At 42.0% G+C, this 19094-nt stretch overlaps 1 protein-coding gene across 3 annotated transcripts in view; it reads right to left on the bottom strand.

Annotated features, from left to right (window-relative positions):
• The window catches only part of INPP1 (inositol polyphosphate-1-phosphatase), a 29263-nt gene extending 15265 nt beyond the window's left edge, over positions 1-13998 (bottom strand). For 2 of the 3 annotated variants that reach the window (XM_040227851.1, XM_040227849.1), the window contains exon 1: positions 13518-13998. The gene's annotated coding sequence lies outside the window, so the exon portion shown is untranslated. The remainder of the gene's footprint in view (positions 1-13517) is intronic. The other variant, XM_040227850.1, reaches the window with a different exon arrangement.
• Between the last annotated feature and the right edge of the window lie 5096 nt (positions 13999-19094).

Below are 19094 nucleotides of genomic sequence, written 5' to 3'. Positions count from 1 at the left end.
GGGGAGCCTGGTGGGCTGCCATCTATGGGGTCGCACAGAGTCGGACACAACTAAAGAGACTTAGCAGTAGCAGCAGCAGCAGCAGTTAAGTAAGTTATTGCATTTGCCATAATTTAATAGCCTTGAATATGGAAGAAATTCCTTGAGATTAGTGGTTAATGGGTGTTCTGAGAACCACACGTTAGAAGTACCTAAGGTGTCTACTACAAGACAGATTTCTGGGTTCTATCCCAAGTTAGCCAGTCAGAACCTCTGGAGACAGGGCCCAAGAATTTGTATGTTTGTCAGCCTCCTAGATGACGCTCAGCATTGAGATGTAATGGCCACTGTTCTTAAGGTTGTTCATCCTTCAATACTGTGCTGGTAATCTCAGCGGGGCTCAGGCATCTCGGTGGGACCATGTGCTCTCAGTTATCCAGGCAGAGAGAGAGACCCAGGCTAAACTAATAACAGCCAGTATGCAGTAGGTGCTTACTTTATGGCAGGTATCCTTCTAAGCACTCTACATATGTTAACTCTAATTCTCACACAACCCTATGAAGAAAATACTATTATCTCCATTTTAACTGATAAAGAAACTGAGGCACAAGAGGGTTAAGTAATTTGCCCAAAACCACACAGGTGGGAAGTGGCTAGGACAAGATTCAAGCCCAAGCAAACTGGTAGAAACCCACACTGGCAGCCAGTGCTCTAGCCAATAAAATCCTTTAATAAATTGTTAGCTGTTAAATAAGGGAAGAAACGAGCAATCGTGGGATAAATAATCACTAAACTATTATTATAAGGTACATTATATAGCAAAAAGGAGAGGAACACACATACCTACCTGATAGCTGTCAGTAGTCTAACTGTTAAAAAAAAAATGATTTGATACTCATTTCCCCTCTACTCTCAGGAAAATCTTTTCTCTAGCAGATCCTCAATCTCAATGTAAACCATCTTTGCTGGATAGGAAAAGCCCACCTATGTTCTACTGAGGTCTCTCTCAGCTGGCTATCTTGACATGAGGCGTTGGGTGGGGGTGTCAGCTTATGCCAAAATACCTAATTCCTCAAGCACTTGTTGGCTAGGGCTGCCGTAAGTGCCACAGACCGGGTGGCTTAAACAACGGATTTATTTTCTGACAGTTCTGGAGACTGGAAGTCCAAGACTCTCAGGGTGGGTTTCTTCCAAAGTCTCTCTCCTTGACTTGCAGATGGCCTTTCCTCTGCAGATGAGCATCCCCAAGTGCCTCTCCCTCTGTTTATAAAGACTCCAGTCAGACTGAATTAGGGCGCACCCATGTGACCTCACTTAACCTTTACTGAGCTAAGATAAAGGCCCTATCTCCAAACACGGTCACGTTAGGAGGGACGGGGAAGATAGTGCTTCAACACACGAATTTAGAGGAATAAAATTCAGCCCAAAGAGACCTTGATAATTTCAGCAAATACCATCCCAATCTATTCCTTTGTCTTCTGTTTTCTGGCCAGAGAAGTGGGGCAGGGTTCTTCTTCCTGTTTATGTGGTCAATAACTTTAAATCTGTGAGACAGTCTTTCCCACTAGAAGCCACTCACTTTTACAGCCAAATCATTAATGGTCAATGGACACTGAAATACTCATACGCCTTATTTTGTGACAACCCATTTCAAGTCACATTTGAGCAGAACAGGTTTAAAGAAGTTATATTCTTCACTACCTCAGACCAAATGTATATCTACATGTTTACATAAGATCATGTCACACTGTCAGATAGAAAGTTTCTTTAGCTTCTATGGAATTTTCACATCTATTAGAGAAACGTTGAATAAACTGAAGTAGGTCAATTAGAAAGGAAAAAAAAATCTTAAGATTCTTCACGGACTCCCAAATCTCTCTACAAAGACATATCTCAGTTTTAATTTCTGAGCAGATGTTTAAAAATCATATCTGAATAATATACCCATATTTCAGATGGGATAAACAGTATAATGGGCAAGACACAGGCTTTAGAATCAGACAAACCTGGGATGTAAACCAGGGCTCTGCCATCGATTAGCTGTGTGGCATTAGGTAATTTACCTACCCTCTTTCTTCATCTGCCATATGAAGACAATACTTATCTTGTGGGACATGTTCCCAGAGTCATAAGAAACCACACATGCTTAAACAAGACCAAGCACAGGGCCTTACATACAGTAGAGGGGATCCTCCCAGCCTAGGGATCAAAGACGTGTCTCTAAGTCTCCTGCCTTGGCAGGCGGGCTCTTAATCACTAGCGTCTGGGAAGCCCGCAACAAATGACAGCAACGACGATTAAATACAGTTTCACAGAACTCACCACCACAGTCCTTGCTTGAAAAATAAGAGACTGGCAGCTTTGCTATGGGTCACTGAAATCTTTTCTGAAAATTTACTACTCTATTAAATCCAAAAGGCTGGAATCTACTTGCAATTATTCGAATGACCCAGAAAAAAGTTCCTTTATGAAGGCCAGATCTGACTGCTTCGGTTTCCGTGCGTCTGGTTTCTCTGGCTCCCGGGTGTTGAAGACTACTCTGGCTTCACGGCAGACTATCTACAGATGGCTCCGGAGGGTCATTATTCTGTCAAGGGGTTATTTGTCAGGAAATCTATAGAGATTCTAAGGCCAACGGTGTCTGTTCTTGTGTGAGGAGCCTGGCTGTACCGGAATCTGGCCATGCCCTTGTGTTGCTCGTGATGATAGAGGTGTGACAAAAGAGAGGAGGGCATCAACAAAACAGAAATGCTCGCTAATGAACAGGCAAGCAGGTCAGAGCATTTCTGTTGACGGTCATTTCTTCCTGCAGATAATCCACTCCTTTTACAGAGCCCACATTCTTGCCCATGAGACAATTCCACCCCATGCCCACCATTCATAACTTGAATTCACTCTTTCACTCATCCCTGGAGGACTGGCAATTTGAAATGACTGTGTGGTGGCCCTGACTGGCTGCTATTATTGTTGGGGAAACAGCTCAACTTCCATGAAATACCTGGATGTTTCACTAGAAGTGTTTTTGGTGACCTCTCACGGGGTGCAGCTGTCCAGGACTCACCCTGGGTGGGCACATGCTGAGGCTGGCCAAAACTCTATTTAGCTCACATTGCTCTTGTAGGGGGAACATTGCTCTTGTTCCTTATCCCCTTCCAGCACAGGGCTGCTTCAGGGAGTAGTTTAAAGAATGGAAGCTGCCCAAGCAGATGGTATACAGAAGTGAGCCCCACACAGAGGGGCTCAGCTGGATCAACCGATGATGGCAAATGTGCGATTTACTAACAGCAGCCTCCCCTGACATCCCTAGGAGACGCTCATCTGTGCATTCGGTCACCTAGGCCAGAAGGAAGACCGTACCACAAGCACCAACAGGGATTTATAAACTGTAGCTTTCAGCTCATTGGAAATTGAGCGGTCCTTCCAGGGCATGAGCTTTGTTCAGCTCTCAGATACTTGGTCACTGCACGTTTCTCGCAATCCACTGGGTGTGCAGCACGAGACAGCCTGTGCTTCTTCTGTGCCGCTTCACTCTGATCTCTGCGAGCCCGCTGTCAGCACTCCACAGGCTCTGACTAAGCCCAGCACTTCAGGGGCTGCTCTCCCACTCTTGGTCCGTTTACTCCCACGCTCTGGGCAGGTCATTCATTTGCACATGCTGTTCCCTCTGGTTGACAAGCCCTTCCTCCTGCCTGTATGCCTGATGTCTACTCGCCTTCTCAGAATCTATTCAAGGACAAGAAACTTGAACAGATGCTTCATCAAAGGGGATATTCAGCTGGCCAATAAATATATTAAAAGATACTATTAATAATTATTAATATAATAAAAGATAATGTTAATAATTAATTATCAAGAAAATGCAACGTAAAAATCACTACAGGGTACCACTGCATGTCTGACCAAATAGCTAAAGGTAAAGATTGAAAATGACAAGGTTTGCTGAGGATGTGGAGCAATGAGCCTCTTCTACTGTGAAATTGGTACAACCATGTTGGAAAACTAGAATTTGTTGACTATAAGCATAACCTATGATCCAGCAATTTCTCTTGTAGTCTTGTCCTCAACAGAAATTCCTGCACATGTATATTAAAAGACATATACAATATTTATGAGCAGCATAATTTCAAAATCACTGCAGATGGTGACTGCAGCCATGAAATTAAAAGATGCTTGCTCCTTGGAAGAAAAGTTATGAGCAACCTACAAAGCATATTAAAAAGCAGAGATATTACTTTGCCAACAAAGGTTCATCTAGTCAAAGCTATGGTTTTTCCAGGAGTCATGTATGGATGTGACAGTTGGACTATAAAGAAAGCTGAGCGCTGAAGAATTGATGCTTTTGAACTGTGGTGTTGCAGAAGACTCTTGAGAGTCCCTTGGACTGCAAGGAGATCCAACCAGTCCATCCTAAAGGAAATCAGTCTTGAATATTCTTTGGAAGGACTGATGCTGAAGCTGAAACTCCAATACTTTGGCCACCTAATGTGAAGAACTGACTTGTTGGAAAAGACCCTGATGCTGGGAAAGATTGAAGGTGGGAGGAGAAGGGGATAACAGAGGATGGTTGGATGGCATCACTGACTCAATGGACACGAGTTTGAGTAAACCTCGGAGTTGGTGATAGACTGGGAAGCCTGGCGTGCTGCAGTCCATGGGGCTGCAAAGAGTCAGACACGACTGAGCAACTGAACTGAACTGAACAGTAGAAATAACCCAAGAGACCATGAACAATGAAATGAAATAAACTGAGACAGACTTACAGAAGAAAATACTATACAGCAGTGAGATTACTGAATTACTGCTTTGGGCAATAACATGGACTCATCTCACAAAGGCATACTGTTGAGTGAAAGAAGTCAGACACCAAAAAGAAAAATACACTGAGCAATTTAATTTAATTGATGTTCAAGAGAAGGCAAAACTAATTTATGGTGTTAGAAGTTGCAAAGGGGGTTACCCTTGGAGAAGGAGGAGGGATTACTTACTGATGGGGGTAAATGATGGGGCCTTTAGGCATTGGGAATGTTCTGGATTTGAGTGATGGTTATGTGGGTGGATTGAATTTGTGTATGTGCATCAAGCTATACACTCGGGCCTTGCATACTTTTCTGCATGTATTTCTAATTGAATCAAAGTTCTTAAAAGGGTGTGTGTAGAGAGAGAGAGGAGAGTCTGTGTGACAGTTGGCTCCTCCAGGAACCCTCCATTTTTTGTACCAGGGCCATGGGAGAATGCAGGCATGCCAAATCTCTTTCCCAGCCCTCCAACACTGGTTTGCTTCTCTGTGCTCTGTCTGGCAGGAGATTTAAATGTGTGTGGTTTCTTATGACTCTGAGAGCATACCTCAGAGGTGTTCAATAAATGTTGAACTGTGTTCAATAAATATAGAGTTTTAGACTTCCCCTGGAGATACTGATCCAGGAGATCTGGGTTGAGGACAGGGAATGTCACTCAGCTATTTTTATTCGACAATTTAAGGAAACACCAGGTTCAACCATCAGCGATGTCTCTCACTGGGTATTCAGGAGCAGAACAGGGAAAAGCTATTAGCTACTGCAACTGCCTTGGTTGGCTAAGGGTCAACTATATTGACTTTTTTTGTAACAAAAATTAAGTGCTGGAAAAAAAGTTGATCTACATAATAAGTATTTCACATTAGCATTATATTGCTATTGAAATATAGATTTCAATGTCTTCTCAGAATGCATTTGAAAAGTATGAAAAAACATTCCATTTAGAAATACTTTTAAACTTGATAGTGACTCCTCTTTATCCTCTCCTCCAGAGTTAGAAACATTTTCACTAACTATAAGCTCTTTTCTGTCTGCTACCTTCCAACTACAGAATTAAACTTCTATATGCTAAAAGATGTTTTTAGCATACCACCAAGGTGTCAGAAATGAAACCTGAAATCATATAGAATATTAAAAAGAAAGAAAGTAGATTCAGTGTAGCTATCTTAATTGTGGGAAAAAATAAAATATTTTAAAATTTAATGCCTAATTCAAGACAAAAAAAGTATGGCTTGTAGAAAGAATCTTTTCCAGCAGAATATTAGTTTGGCAGCTGTTAATCCTATTATTAATCTTGTCGTTTTTCCGTAGCTAAGTTGTGTCTGACTCTTTGCAAACTCATGGACTAGCACACCAGGTTCCTCTGTCCTCAGTTATCTCCCAGAGTTTGCTCAAATTCATTTCCATTGACTTAGTGATGCTATCTAACCATCTCATCTGCTATCAGTCCCTTCTCCTTTTGCTTTCAATCATTCCCAGTATCAGGGTCTTTTCCAGTGAGTTGGCTCTTTGCATCAGGTGGCCAAAGTATTGGAGCTTCAGCTTCAGCATCAGTCCTTCCAATGAATATTCAGGGTTGACTTCCTTTAGGATGGACTGGTTTGATCTCCTTGCAGTCCAAGAGACTCTCAAGATTCTTCTCTAGCACCACAGTTTGAAAGCATCAATTCTTTGGCACCCAGCCTTGTTTATGGTACAACTCTCATATCCACACATGACTACTGGAAAGATCGTAGCTTTGACTATGTGGACCTTTGTCAGCAAAATGATGTCTTTGCCCTCTAGGTTTGTCATAGCTTTCCTTTCAAGGAGTAAGGTCTTTTAATTTCATAGCTGTAGTCAACATCCACAGTGATTTTGGAGCACAGGAAAATAAAATCTGTCACTATTTCCACTTTTCCCCTTTCTACTTGCCATGAAGTGATGGGACTGGCTGCCATGATCTTAGTTTTGTGAATGTTGAGCGTTAAAATCAGCTTTTTCACTCTGCTCTTTCACCTTCATCAAGAGGCTCTTTAGTTCTTCACTTTCTGCCATTAGAGTAGCATCATCTGCATATCTAAGGTTGCTTTCTCCATGAATATCATCAATCTTCAGTTCAGTTCAGTTCTGTCGCTCAGTCATGTCCGACTCTTTGCGACCCATGAATCGCAGCACGCCAGGCCTCCCTGTCCATCACCATCTCCCGGAGTTCACCCAGACTCATGTCCATTGAGTCCGTGATGCCATCCAGCCATCTCATCCTCAGTCGTCCCCTTCTCCTCCTGCCCCCAATCCCTCCCAGCATCAGAGTCTTTTCCAATGAGTCAACTCTTCGCATGAGGTGGCCAAAGTACTGGAGTTTCAGCTTTAGCATCATTCCTTCCAAAGAAATCCCAGGGCTGATCTCCTTCAGAATGGACTGGTTGGATCTCCTTGCAGTCCAAGGGACTCTCAAGAGTCTTCTCCAGCACCACAGTTCAAAAGCATCAATCCTTCAGTGCTCAGCCTTCTTCACAGTCCAACTCTCACATCCATACATGACCACAGATTTTAATCCTCAAATCCATTTTTAATGTTTCCTTTTGAATGTAACATTTTTAGTCATTTTATCTTTTCTTCTGAACTTTGCAACACTTACTTTTGGCACCAACTCACTTAACACTTGCTTTTTATGGTCTATAGGAGCCATGTTTAGGCCACAGGAGAGCTGGTTCTTAGGCTCTGCTTGGACTTTAACCAACCAGGTGTAAAACCTTAGCCACATGAGTAAGCTCTCAGGGACTTGTTTTTCCTCATTTTTGTAAACATAGAAAAGGAAAAGAAAGAAAGGACAGAGAGATTGGAGGAGATGATTTCTATGATCTGTTCCAGTTCCAAATTTTCTGATTTTTAATTATCCATTTTCCAGATAAAAGACGTTGGGGAATATTATTCAGCCTTAAAAAGGAATGAAATTTTCTGGCATATACCTCAATATGCATGAACCTTGGAAATATCCTAATTATAAGAAGCCAGGCTTAAAAAAACAAGTATTGTATGATTCCACTTATATGAGGGACCCAGAATAGTTAAATTCATAGAGACAGAAAGTAGAATGGTGGCTACCAGGGCTGGGAGAAGCTGGCAATGTGGAGTTATTGTTTAATGGATCCAGAGTTTCAATTTGGGATGATGGTAAAGTTCTGGAGATGGATAGTGATGATGGTTGTATAACAGTGGAAATGTACTTAATGTAAGAGAAACGCACCCTTGAAATTGGTTAAAATGGTAATTTTATGTTATATGTATTTAACTATGATTTTTAAGGAGTAAAACACAAAATTACAAGTTCAAAAAAACATATATTTCAAAAGCTTTTGATGTTTATCATCAACCTAATAAGGAAGGGCATAATAAATATTGTTGGTTGAATGAAAAAAAAAAAAAGATTGGGGGGACAAGTCATGAAAATTAAGTTGAAAAAGAGCACTAGGCTCTTTGCCTTGTATTTGATTTTACACTGCAATCACACTGGTTTTATTTTTTTGGCCATATTGTGTGGCATACAAAACCTTAATTCCCCAACCAGAGATTGAACTCACACCCCCTGCATTGGGAGCAGGGAGTCTTAACCACTGGACTGCCAGGGAAATGCCCACACTGGTTTTTATACTTAAATTGTGTTTCTGGGTTACAGTGGTTTGGGTTAGTGAACCTTATGAAGAAGGCCTAAGCCCCTGACCCCAGTTCTAATTGTTCTCTCTCTAATAGGTTTTAAGTTCCTTGAGAGCAGGACACACAATTTTTTCATCTCCTCATGATACACAGTGGGAATTCTGTAATTTAACTGACTGATATCATTCCATTTGAGATAAACATGTTTAAAAGGATTTTACTGCACTAAGATTAATCTGTAAGGGTTTAATCATTATGTAAGTTTTAGGATTTTAACGGTGAGGAAACATGATTCAAAGGAGTTCTTAACACAATATTTTAGAAGATGGTTATTATTATTTATTTCTGCAGTGATAAATTACATAAGAAAGCAAAGATCACAGATCATATTATGTGTCATTTTGGCAGACTGGATTTCTGGCAGCCTATATCTTATCATTCTACTTCCATTTTGTAAAGGTGAATGTTTATTTTTAACAGATATTTAAGGAACACAAAGAAATAGCACCTTTTACTTGAAAAGGTCAAAATACTAAAAGGATATAAAAGGTTCATTAAAGCCACTCCAGTACATTAATATACTAAATGCATTTGCATTCTTGTTAATCCTGAAACCACAGGTAATTGTCTAAGCTGGTTAATATTTATCTTCTTAATCTTATTTTTCCATTTCTATTTCCCTCATTTTTTGCTATTCATGGAAGCTTATAGTCAGCCATATTTTAAAACCAGATCTTTCATGATTCCCAGATCAAACTGAGATTATATGGGATTACATGTCATTCTGAGAAACTCCAAGGAGTTAACTAGAGGGGTTTTCTAGAACTTGGGAGATAAGATCCTATTTTTGAAACTACTGATAATTTAAAAAGTTTAAGTACATTAGGATTACCTTAACCATATTAAATAACATTTTCCTTTAGTCATTTGAATTTAATCCTTTGCTATTTATTACAGCTCTCATTAGTATCAAGGGAAACCTACCATCATCACTCTGTAAAGAAAAGGACAAATTTAAGTATCTATTGATAAAGTTAGCAAATACTTACATTAATTTAAACTTGGATAATTAAGTTAAAAGATTTTAAATACTGAATTGATTAAAATGAAAACAAGAAAGGAAGGAACCCTTTTCCACCTTTCAAAAAGAAAAAAAAAAGATCGAGAGAGTGCAAAAGGAATAGAGACAGAAAGAAATGAATACTTGCCATGTGGTAATTCATCTGAATGAATTCTTTTATAGATAATTAATATTTTACTTTGTCAATTCATTTTTATATATAATTAACCACATTTTATGTCCAAGTTTTATTTTATTTTATTTTCTCTTTTTAGACGGTGTTGGGTCGTTTTAATAAAAGTTATAAATAAGTTACTAAAATTTGCATGTTGGTCTTCCCTGATTAGGAACACAAAAGAAGTAACAAATAAGGCTGTTATATGAAAGAGAATCCCTTTGCGACCCCATGGACTGCAGCTCACCAGGCTCCTCTGTCCATGAGATTTTCCAGGCAATGATACTGGAGTGGGTTGCCATTTCCTTCTCCAGGGCATCTTCCCAACCCAGGAATCAAACCCATCTGCACTGCAGGCAGATTCTTTACCGACTGAGCTACAAGGGAAGCCGACATGGAAGAGAAATGATCAGGTACGATGATTTGCTGTAGATTACTTTCACAGTAACCGGCACTAAATATCCATTAATAAAGTGCTGTTATAACATTAAAGAACTTGAATTAAGATTGCCTACCACAAGGGAACACCAGACCACCTGTGACCTGCCTCTTGAGAAATCTGTATGCAGGTCAGGAAGCAACAGTTAGAACTGGACATGGAACAACAGACTGGTTCCAAATAGGAAAAGGAGTACGTCAAGGCTGTATCTTGTCACCCTGCTTATTTAACTTCTATGCAGAGTACATCATGAGAAACACTGGACTGGAAGAAACACAAGCTGGAATCAAGATTGCCGGGAGAAATATCAATAACCTCAGATATGCAGATGACACCATTCTTATGGCAGAAAGTGAAGAGGAACTAAAAAGTCTCTTGATGAAAGTGAAAGTGGAGAGTGAAAAAGTTGGCTTAAAGCTCAACATTCAGAAAACTAAGATCATGGTATCCGGTCCCATCACTTCGTGGGAAATAGATGGGGAAACAGTGGAGACAGTGTCAGACTTTATTTTTTTGGGCTCCAAAATCACTGTAGATGGTAATTGCAGCCATGAAATTAACAGACGCTTACTCCTTGGAAGGAAAGTTATGACCAACCTAGAGAGCATAATGAAAAGCAGAGACATTACTTTGCCAGGTCCATCTAGTCAAGGCTATGGTTTTTCCAGTGGTCATGTATGGATGTGAGAGTTGGACTGTGAAGAAAGCTGTGTACCGAAGAATTGATGCTTTTGAACTGTGGTGTTGGAGGAGACTCTTGAGAGTCCCTTGGACTACAAGGAGATCCAACCAGTCTATTCTAAAGGAGATCGGTCCTGGATGTTCTTTGGAAGGAATGATGCTAAAGCTGAAACTCCAGTACTTTGGCCACCTCATGCGAAGAGCTGACTCATTGGAAAAGACTCTGATGCTGGGAGGGATTGGGGGCAGGAGGAGAAGGGGACGACAGAGGATGAGATGGCTGGATGGTATCACCGACTTGATGGGCGTGAGTTTGAGTGAACTCCGGGAGTTGGTGATGAACAGGGAAGCCTGGCGTGCTGCAGTTCATGGGGTTGCAAAGAGTAGGACACAACTGAGCCACTGAACTGAACTGAACCACAAAAAAGAAACTGAATATGTAAAAATCTTTGCTAAATTCAATCACCCTGGAAGGCTTGACTAAAAACAATATAAAAGTTTCAGATTTCCTCAATGTGTGACATTATCACATTAGCAAAACCACAGCTTCCATTTATGAACATGTTATCTTCAGGAATCCTAATAGATTATATCAGCAGCAGTTATTGTGCATCTGTGATTTCCAATCTTGCCTTTTGTGTTTGTTTTGGTTTGCCCTTTTAAATTTTTATCATTTTGACCTATTTTTAGTATCTTCTTTCCCTTAGAAATTCTGATTCAGGAAATCCCAGGTAGCAAACTGGAAGTCTTTTAAAAACCAATGCTATCCTCCTTCCTCTCACGTGCCCTCTCAGTTCAGTTCAGTTCAGTCGCTCAGTCGTGTCCGACTCTTTGTGACCCCATGAATCGCAACACGCCAGGCCTCCCTGTCCATCACCAACTTCCGGAGTTCACTCAGACTCACGTCCATCGAGTCAGTGATGCCATCCAGCCATCTCAGTAATTTTAAAAATTAGACAAGTTTGGGGACTACTACTCACCAATCATGAGAGATGAGAATCAAAGTACCCTCAGCTCTTCCTTCATCTCTAAGCTCCAAATCAAACAAAAACATCAATCTAGAAAGTTTTATTTGCTTCATTAATTTAAGCAATTAATTAATGCTTAAGCAGTTAATGCTTAAGCAATTTAAGATTCAAAATATTTTAACAAGGACATTTACTGAGGACACATATCTAGAAAAATTTCATGTATATATCATCCTCACACTTAATAAATGAAGACACATGGTTTTATTAATCACTTTATAGAACACCATTATCTCAGGCAATTTGTCTACAAAATGACATGGATTAAGATATACTCTAATTGGTATCAGAGAGAAATAAAAGCAGAAATAAATATATAATGAATACTCTATAGCTTTTGTTTGCTGCTGCTGCTGCTAAGTCACTTCAGTCGTGTCCGACTCTGTGCGACCCCATAGATGCCCTAACAGGCCTTATATTTCAAATTAGACATGATCTTTTTTCTTTTTAAAAATTCAGTACTACCACTAGTATAGCTGTAATTTAAATCTATAATAAGACATTTCACATTAAATAGTATGAGTCCAAGCTGCAATTTCCAATCAAGTGGTGATTTAGTCCAAAAGCTTGAAAAGAAATGGTAGCTTATTCTATGAAGAAATAAACTGTAACTTTATGCATTTTACGTAATCTTCTTCATGACTATGACTAAGAACTAACTTCAAGAGTAGTTTAAAAATCCACAAGAGCTTAAAAGTAGATTCTAAGAATGCAAACAAATATCTGCCTCGAAAAAACGAACTCTTCTATTACCTTTCTTCCCCTAATATTCCCTATTTTAAAAGGTAAAAATTTAGGTCACTTAGCTAAGTCATCAGTCAATAGTGGTTCAGTAGATTATTTTCATCATTAGACTATTATCAGGCTGAGTAGGGCTGATCCTTATCAACTTCTTTGATTTTTAAAGCTAGAAATCACAGAAAAAAAGTAAAAAAAAAGTTTTTATTCAACATGTGGGATGCACTCAAGAGGTCTATCCACACAGCCTTAACCCACTGTACTGTGGAAGTGAACGCATTCACACAGCGGGCAAACTTCTGCTTATTCAACGCTTTAAAAGTAGCTTTAAAACCGAAAATCCCCCCAGTACTCTAATCGTTTGTATGTATTCTTCATGAATGTAATAAATAATCTAGGGAATTTTTTTTTTTTCACGCTCCTTGTGTCTTAACAATATACTTAACTCGGCCAAACCCATGTAAACTATTTTCCCCTCTGGTCACACCAAATAATTATGCACATCTCAGAAAATCATCTTTCAAAATGCAGGGGATTAAAAGCAAGAAGGCAAAGACTTCTAAATATAGTCTCTTCATGTTTATTTTACACTCATCTTAGGTCACTAGCGTCAGCCAACAGCGATGGACACTTGGAAGCATCTCTCAAAGCAAAACGAAGGGGCGCTTGACAGCTACGCCATCTACCTGTTGAACCCGGGGCACTGCCCTCGGCTATAGTCAGATCAGCTTCTACGACTTAAAAATGCTAATGATCGAATTAAAAAAAAAAAAAAAAGTTGTTTGCCAGTCTTTCTTCCTTCCGTCTATTTCTTTCGGGTAGTTTCTGCGGAACCGAGGGAGCCAGAGGACTCGCGAGCTCCTCCGCCCGGCTGGTAGCAGCAGCGAGCGGGCCGGGCCGGGCCGGGTGGCGGGCTCGCTGTAGTGGACAGAGGTCATCACAGGCCGGGCGGAGAGGCAAGGCGCCCACCCAACCCAGATTTACTCACCCAGCGTGCGGAGAGGCGACGGGTGCGTGCTGTTCGCCCAGCGGGGAGACCCAGATCCGAGCAGGAAGGGAGGTTGTGGCGCCGGGGCGAGGGGCGCGCAAAGAGGAAAACGTATTACCTAAGCCGGGATGCGGAGCCCAGAAGCAGGCTGCAGCCTTTCCCTCCAGAAACGGAAGAGGCGGGGGAGGAGGCGGAAAATGCGGAGGAGGAGGTGGCCCGGCGTGCGAGGCTAGCGAGGGGCGCCGGGCGTAGGGCCGCCGGCACGACTCCAGGGCGAGGGGCGGGGAGCGCGGCGGTGGTCGTCCGAAAGCGAGGCGCAGCCGGGCGGCGCGCGGCCTCGCTCGGCCCGGGGTCGCAGACCGCAGCATCCGTCAAGCCGCCGCCCCCTCGCGTCCCCCGGGACCGCGGCGTGGAAAGCCGCGGTGACGCCTCGAGGCTCCCGGGGCGAAGCGGGCATCCCACGCCTGCCTGGCCGAGTCTGCAACGTCACAAGTGGAGCGTGATGATTCAGAGGAGAGTGCCAGGAAGAGAAGGGCTCCAGGGTCATCTAATCCACTGTTCTTGTTTTGTTCTTGCAGTCGCCCACAAATTCGGTTTTAGTATCTTCCTCCTCCATTCTTCCGTCCTTTTTTTTTTTTTTGAGGATTATGGGTTTGACGAACGGGCTGGCAGCTGTGAAGATGAACTTCCTGCGGGTGACAATGGGGTCCCATTGTTCTACTAGAAATGTCAAGCGTGCGGGTTGCTCGGCAAACCCTCGCAGCCTCTCCTGGGCCCTCGACTTACACGGTGTGGGCCTATGGCCACCTTGACCGGAAGCACACCGTGGGTAGGAAACTCTTCTCTCTTAAACGCTTTAAACTGTGGGATTCAGCATAGCTTAAGGATGGTTTTGAATAGTGGGTGGAGATAGGAATGAGTGGTGACGGGGAGAAGGGTAGACATTTTTAAAGGGCTACAGTTTTGAATAGAAGGGGGCTGGCCGGCGGCCCAGCAGGCTGGATGTGGTTAGTGAGCACCCTGGGCCTTCTAAAGCCCTTCACACATCCTGTCACTTCATGGCACACCTAAGAAATGATCGCGTCTGCAGGACCCCAAATGGCAAACAGGAGGCTGCTCATGTAGGAGGAACTGGGCCCTTCCACCTTGGAGGGCAGAGGAGACCACTGTCTATATACTCATTCCCTGGCATGAAATCACAGTGCTGTTTTAGTGTTCTAGCTACCAGATTTTCTGATCCCCATTTCCCCAAACCTCCTGAGTTGTCTAGACCTGGTCCTCAGAGCAGTGGAGAACCACCAAGACAGGGGCCTGGAGTAATGCTCCACTTGTCATAGTCCAGGAAATGATGCTTAAAAGATTAGTCTCCCAGAGAGAACACATCTTTTTGCTCCCAGCCTGCTTCTGTGATGTCTGACTAAGACAACTTCTTCTCCTTCCCACCCCTGCTCACCCCCACTCCATTACTGGGCTTTCACTCACTAGTAAGTCCAGCTGATTCATTCTTCTCTCTCCAGATTCATTTTTTTTAGATCCATCACCTTAGGGCTCGTTAGGTCCATTTCCTTTGTTATTATTTATTTATCATTATCCCATTTCTATCTATGGTGGGAAAAGGTCAAGAAATAGTTTGAACATGATATTTGGAAGTAAAGAAGCAAATACCAGAATAGTGAGAGCAAAGAATTTGCCCTGAGGGAGGAGGAACCGGGGGAGTGAAGGGTGGAGCAGGATGTTTTTGTGACAAAGCTGTGTTCATCTACAACTGAATCTATTCCACTTTCCACTTTGCTACCACAGAGCTCACCCTGCATTGCACGTCTCAGTGGGTTGCTTGCTTAAAAGCCTTCACCGGCTCCCACTTCCCGGGTCGCATGGGGAGCAAGCTTCTAGGCAAAGCTTCTCTCCCCCTCCAGTCTGTCAACCCTGCCCGCCTCACACTTGACACCCCGTTTTACCACACCACATCTAGTTTCCTAAATGCATAAATTTGTTTCATTCCTTTGTGTCTTTATACATGTTATTTATGTTGCCTGGAGTATTCTCTGCTGCTATGATAATAGCTAATGGCACAAGCTAAGTGCTTTTGTTTTTTATAGCTCTTCATTCCTCTATCTATCCTATGGTGGGATTACTGTTAATCTCAATTTAATAAACAACAAAACTGTGATTTAGAGAGGTTAACCAATTTACTCAACTATGTAGCATGCACGTGTGGTAAGTCGCTTCAGTCATGTCCAACTCTTTGGGACCCTGTGGACTGTCTGTCCGTGGGATTCTCCAGGGAAGAATACCAGAGTGGGTTGCCATGCCCTCTTCCAGGGGACCTTCTCAACCCAGGGACTGAACCCAAGTCTCTCACGTCTCCTGCCTTGGCATGCAGGTTCTTTACCAATAGCCCTACTTGGGAAGCCCAGAGTGGTGAGACCACATTTGAACGCAGCAGTATGACTCCGGGACTCACATTATTTTACCTGTTCATACTTTTAAAAAATTCCCAGACACTAAATTTGAGCAGGATTTAAAGTTTTTAAAAAATCTTAAAAGGGAAAAGAAAAAATCGTAAAAGTGCAAAGAGAAAATATAAGTGAATTGCTTTTCATCTATCTCAAAGTAAGTGTGGAACAAAGGATAAAATTACAAAGGAAAGTGACAGATCTGACTGTGGAATTTTTAACTTCTTTCATCAAAGAAACCCATACGGTAAAAGTAAAAATTACTCCAAAATATACAATATAGGGACTTACCGCTTTTGAACTGTGGTGTTGGAGAAGACTCTTGAGAGTCCCTTGGACTGCAAGGAGATCCAACCAGTCCATTCTGAAGGAGATCAACCCTGGAATTTCTTTGGAAGGAATAATGCTAAAGCTGAAACTCCAGTACTTTCTTTGGCCACCTCATGTGAAGAGTTGACTCATTGGAAAAGACTCTGATGCTGGGAGGGATTGGGGGCAGGAGGAGAAGGGGACGACCGAGGATAAGATGGCTGGATGGCATCACTGACTTGATAGGCGCGAGTCTGAGTGAACTCTGGGAGTTGGTGATGGACACGGAGGCCTGGCGTGCTGCAATTCATGGGGTCGAAAAGTCGGACACCACGGAGTGACTGAACTGAACTGGTGGTCCAGTGGTAGAGACTTCACCTTCCAGTGCAGGGTCTGTGGGTCCCATCCCTGGTTGAGGAGTAAGATCCCACATACCTTCTGGCCAAAAAACCAAGCCGTAAAACAGAAGCAGCAAGCAACACTTCCCGTAGTCCAGTGGTTAATACTCCACACTTCCACTGCAGCAGGCTTAGGTTCAATTCCTGGTCAGACACTTCACATGCCACATGGTGTGCCCCCTCCCCCCCAAAAAAAACCCAGGAGCAATATTGCAACAAATTCAGTAAAAACTTTAAAAATGGTCTACATTGAAAAAATCTTTTAAAAATGTGCATTATATGAAAGATGAAAGAGTAACGTCCTCATTTAATAAGATCTTAAAAATAAAATGGCCTTTGACTGTGTGGATCACAATAAACTGGAAAATTCTGTTAAAAAAAAATAAAATAAAATGTATCTTTTTTTTAAGATGGGCAAAATATAAATTAGTTAAATCATGAAAGTCAAATGCAAATGGGCAAAGTATTTTTAAGAGAAGTGAAAATGTAAAATTATAATGCACCTTCAAGGAAGTAAGGGAATAAAGCTAATGATTCGGGCCACCGATCCTTGAGACAGGATGTGTGGCAAAGAACAAGCTCACTACTGAGAAAAGCATAACTTTCCTCAGTGTTTCTGGAGGGCAGTTTGGCAGAATGCAGTAAAAGCCTCAAAAATGTTCACACCCTTCGACTCAAAAATTACATTTCTGGGAATTCATAAAGCAGCGATTGACAAATATTTTCTATAAAAATCCAGACAGTAAATACTTTGGGCTTCGCAGGCCACATACGTCTCTCCTGCTTTTCTTTTTTGTCTGTGTGCTTTTTTTTTTTTTTTTTTCAACTCTGCAAAAATATGAGAGCCATTAGCTTGAATGTTGTAGAAAAACTGGTTGTGGCCTGAAATTGGCCCGAGGTCAGTAATGCGTGCAAAGAGTTCACTGCAAGAAAGTTCGTCATGCTGAATTTGTACTAGTCAAAAAGAAAGAAACTAAATGTCTGAGAACAGAAATTCATTCCAACCAAGTTTGAAACAAGTTTTTAAAAAGTTTTTAAATGTTTAAAAATTTTTCAGAATGATATTTGTGGCATGATATAGTATTCATGGTTTGTTAAGTGGAAAAATACAGTTTACCAAAAAATATCTGTTATCCCAAATACAACATAATTATGTGTATGGTGGTGGTGCTTTAGTTGATAAATCGTGTCCAACTCTTGCAACCGCATAGACTGTAACCCACTAGGTTCCTCTGTCCGTGGGATTTTCCAGGCAAGAATACGGGAGTGGGTTGCCATTTCCTTCTCCAAAGGATCTTCCTGACCCACAGATGGAACCTGGATCTCCCGCACTGCAGGCAGATTCTTTTCTGACTGAGCTACCAGGGAAGCCCAATTATGTGTATATGTGCATAGAAAAAGAACTGGAAAAATACAAGCTGTCTGTATTATAAGATGTTGATAGTGGTCTTGGGGTGGGGGTGAGATCGTAGATATCTGGGGCTTTTTGTTGTATGTATATGCTTCCAATACTGAATATGTAATTGTTTTTGAAATAAGTAAAAATAGAAACTTTGCTTGAGCAGCAACAAGGCCTTTAGTTGACAGTTTGAGAAAATTTCCCCCAAATTCACTTTCCCTCTCTCTGTGTACTCCCTGAATACACAGTGATCTTTTGAGTACCATTATTTATTTCACTGGAGATTGGTCAGTACCTTTATTTAGCTATGCTGGTTATTTCCTACTTGCTGTCTGCCAGATCCGGTTTCCTTCCTTCTCTGCCGGACTCTGTCCTCAAAAGGCAGAACTTTCAGAGACTATTTTCTTTGGGCTCTCTTGCCAGCTGGCTTCCTCTGAGGATTGGCCAGTGGGTGTGTTGCAGGAAGGAGGACCCCTTCCAGGGCCCCAAACTGGGCTCTTGTCTAACACTCAGAAATGAATTATCCGAGGAGACACATGTGCTGGCAAAGCAAGAGATTTTATTAGGAAAGGGCACCCGGGTGGAGAGCAGTAGGGTAAGGGAACCCAGGAGAACTTCTCTGCCGCGTGGTTCACAATGTCAGGTTTTATGGTGATGGGATTAGTTTCCGGGTGGTCTTTGGCCAATCATTCTAATTCAGAGTCTTTCCTGGTGGCGCAGGCATTGCTCAGCCAAGACGGATGCTAGCGAGAGGGATTCCGGGAAGTGGACGGACACGCGGTATCTCCTTTAGACCTTTCCCGAACTCTTCCCGTTGGTGGTGGCTTATTAGTTCCGTATTCCTTATCAGGATCTCCTGTCATAAAACAACTCATGCAAATAGTTACTATGGTACCTGGCCAGGGTGGGTGGTTTCAATCAGCGTGCTTCCCCTAACAGGTGAACCAACAGTAGATTGAAAGTGAAAGTTGCTCAGTCCTGTCCAACTCTTTGAGACCCTATGGATTATACAGTC

Source organism: Oryx dammah, unplaced genomic scaffold (genome assembly GCF_014754425.2).
Source record: "Oryx dammah isolate SB20612 unplaced genomic scaffold, SCBI_Odam_1.1 HiC_scaffold_27, whole genome shotgun sequence".
NCBI lineage: Eukaryota > Metazoa > Chordata > Mammalia > Artiodactyla > Bovidae > Oryx > Oryx dammah.
This window is presented reverse-complemented; position numbering and strand designations above follow the sequence as displayed.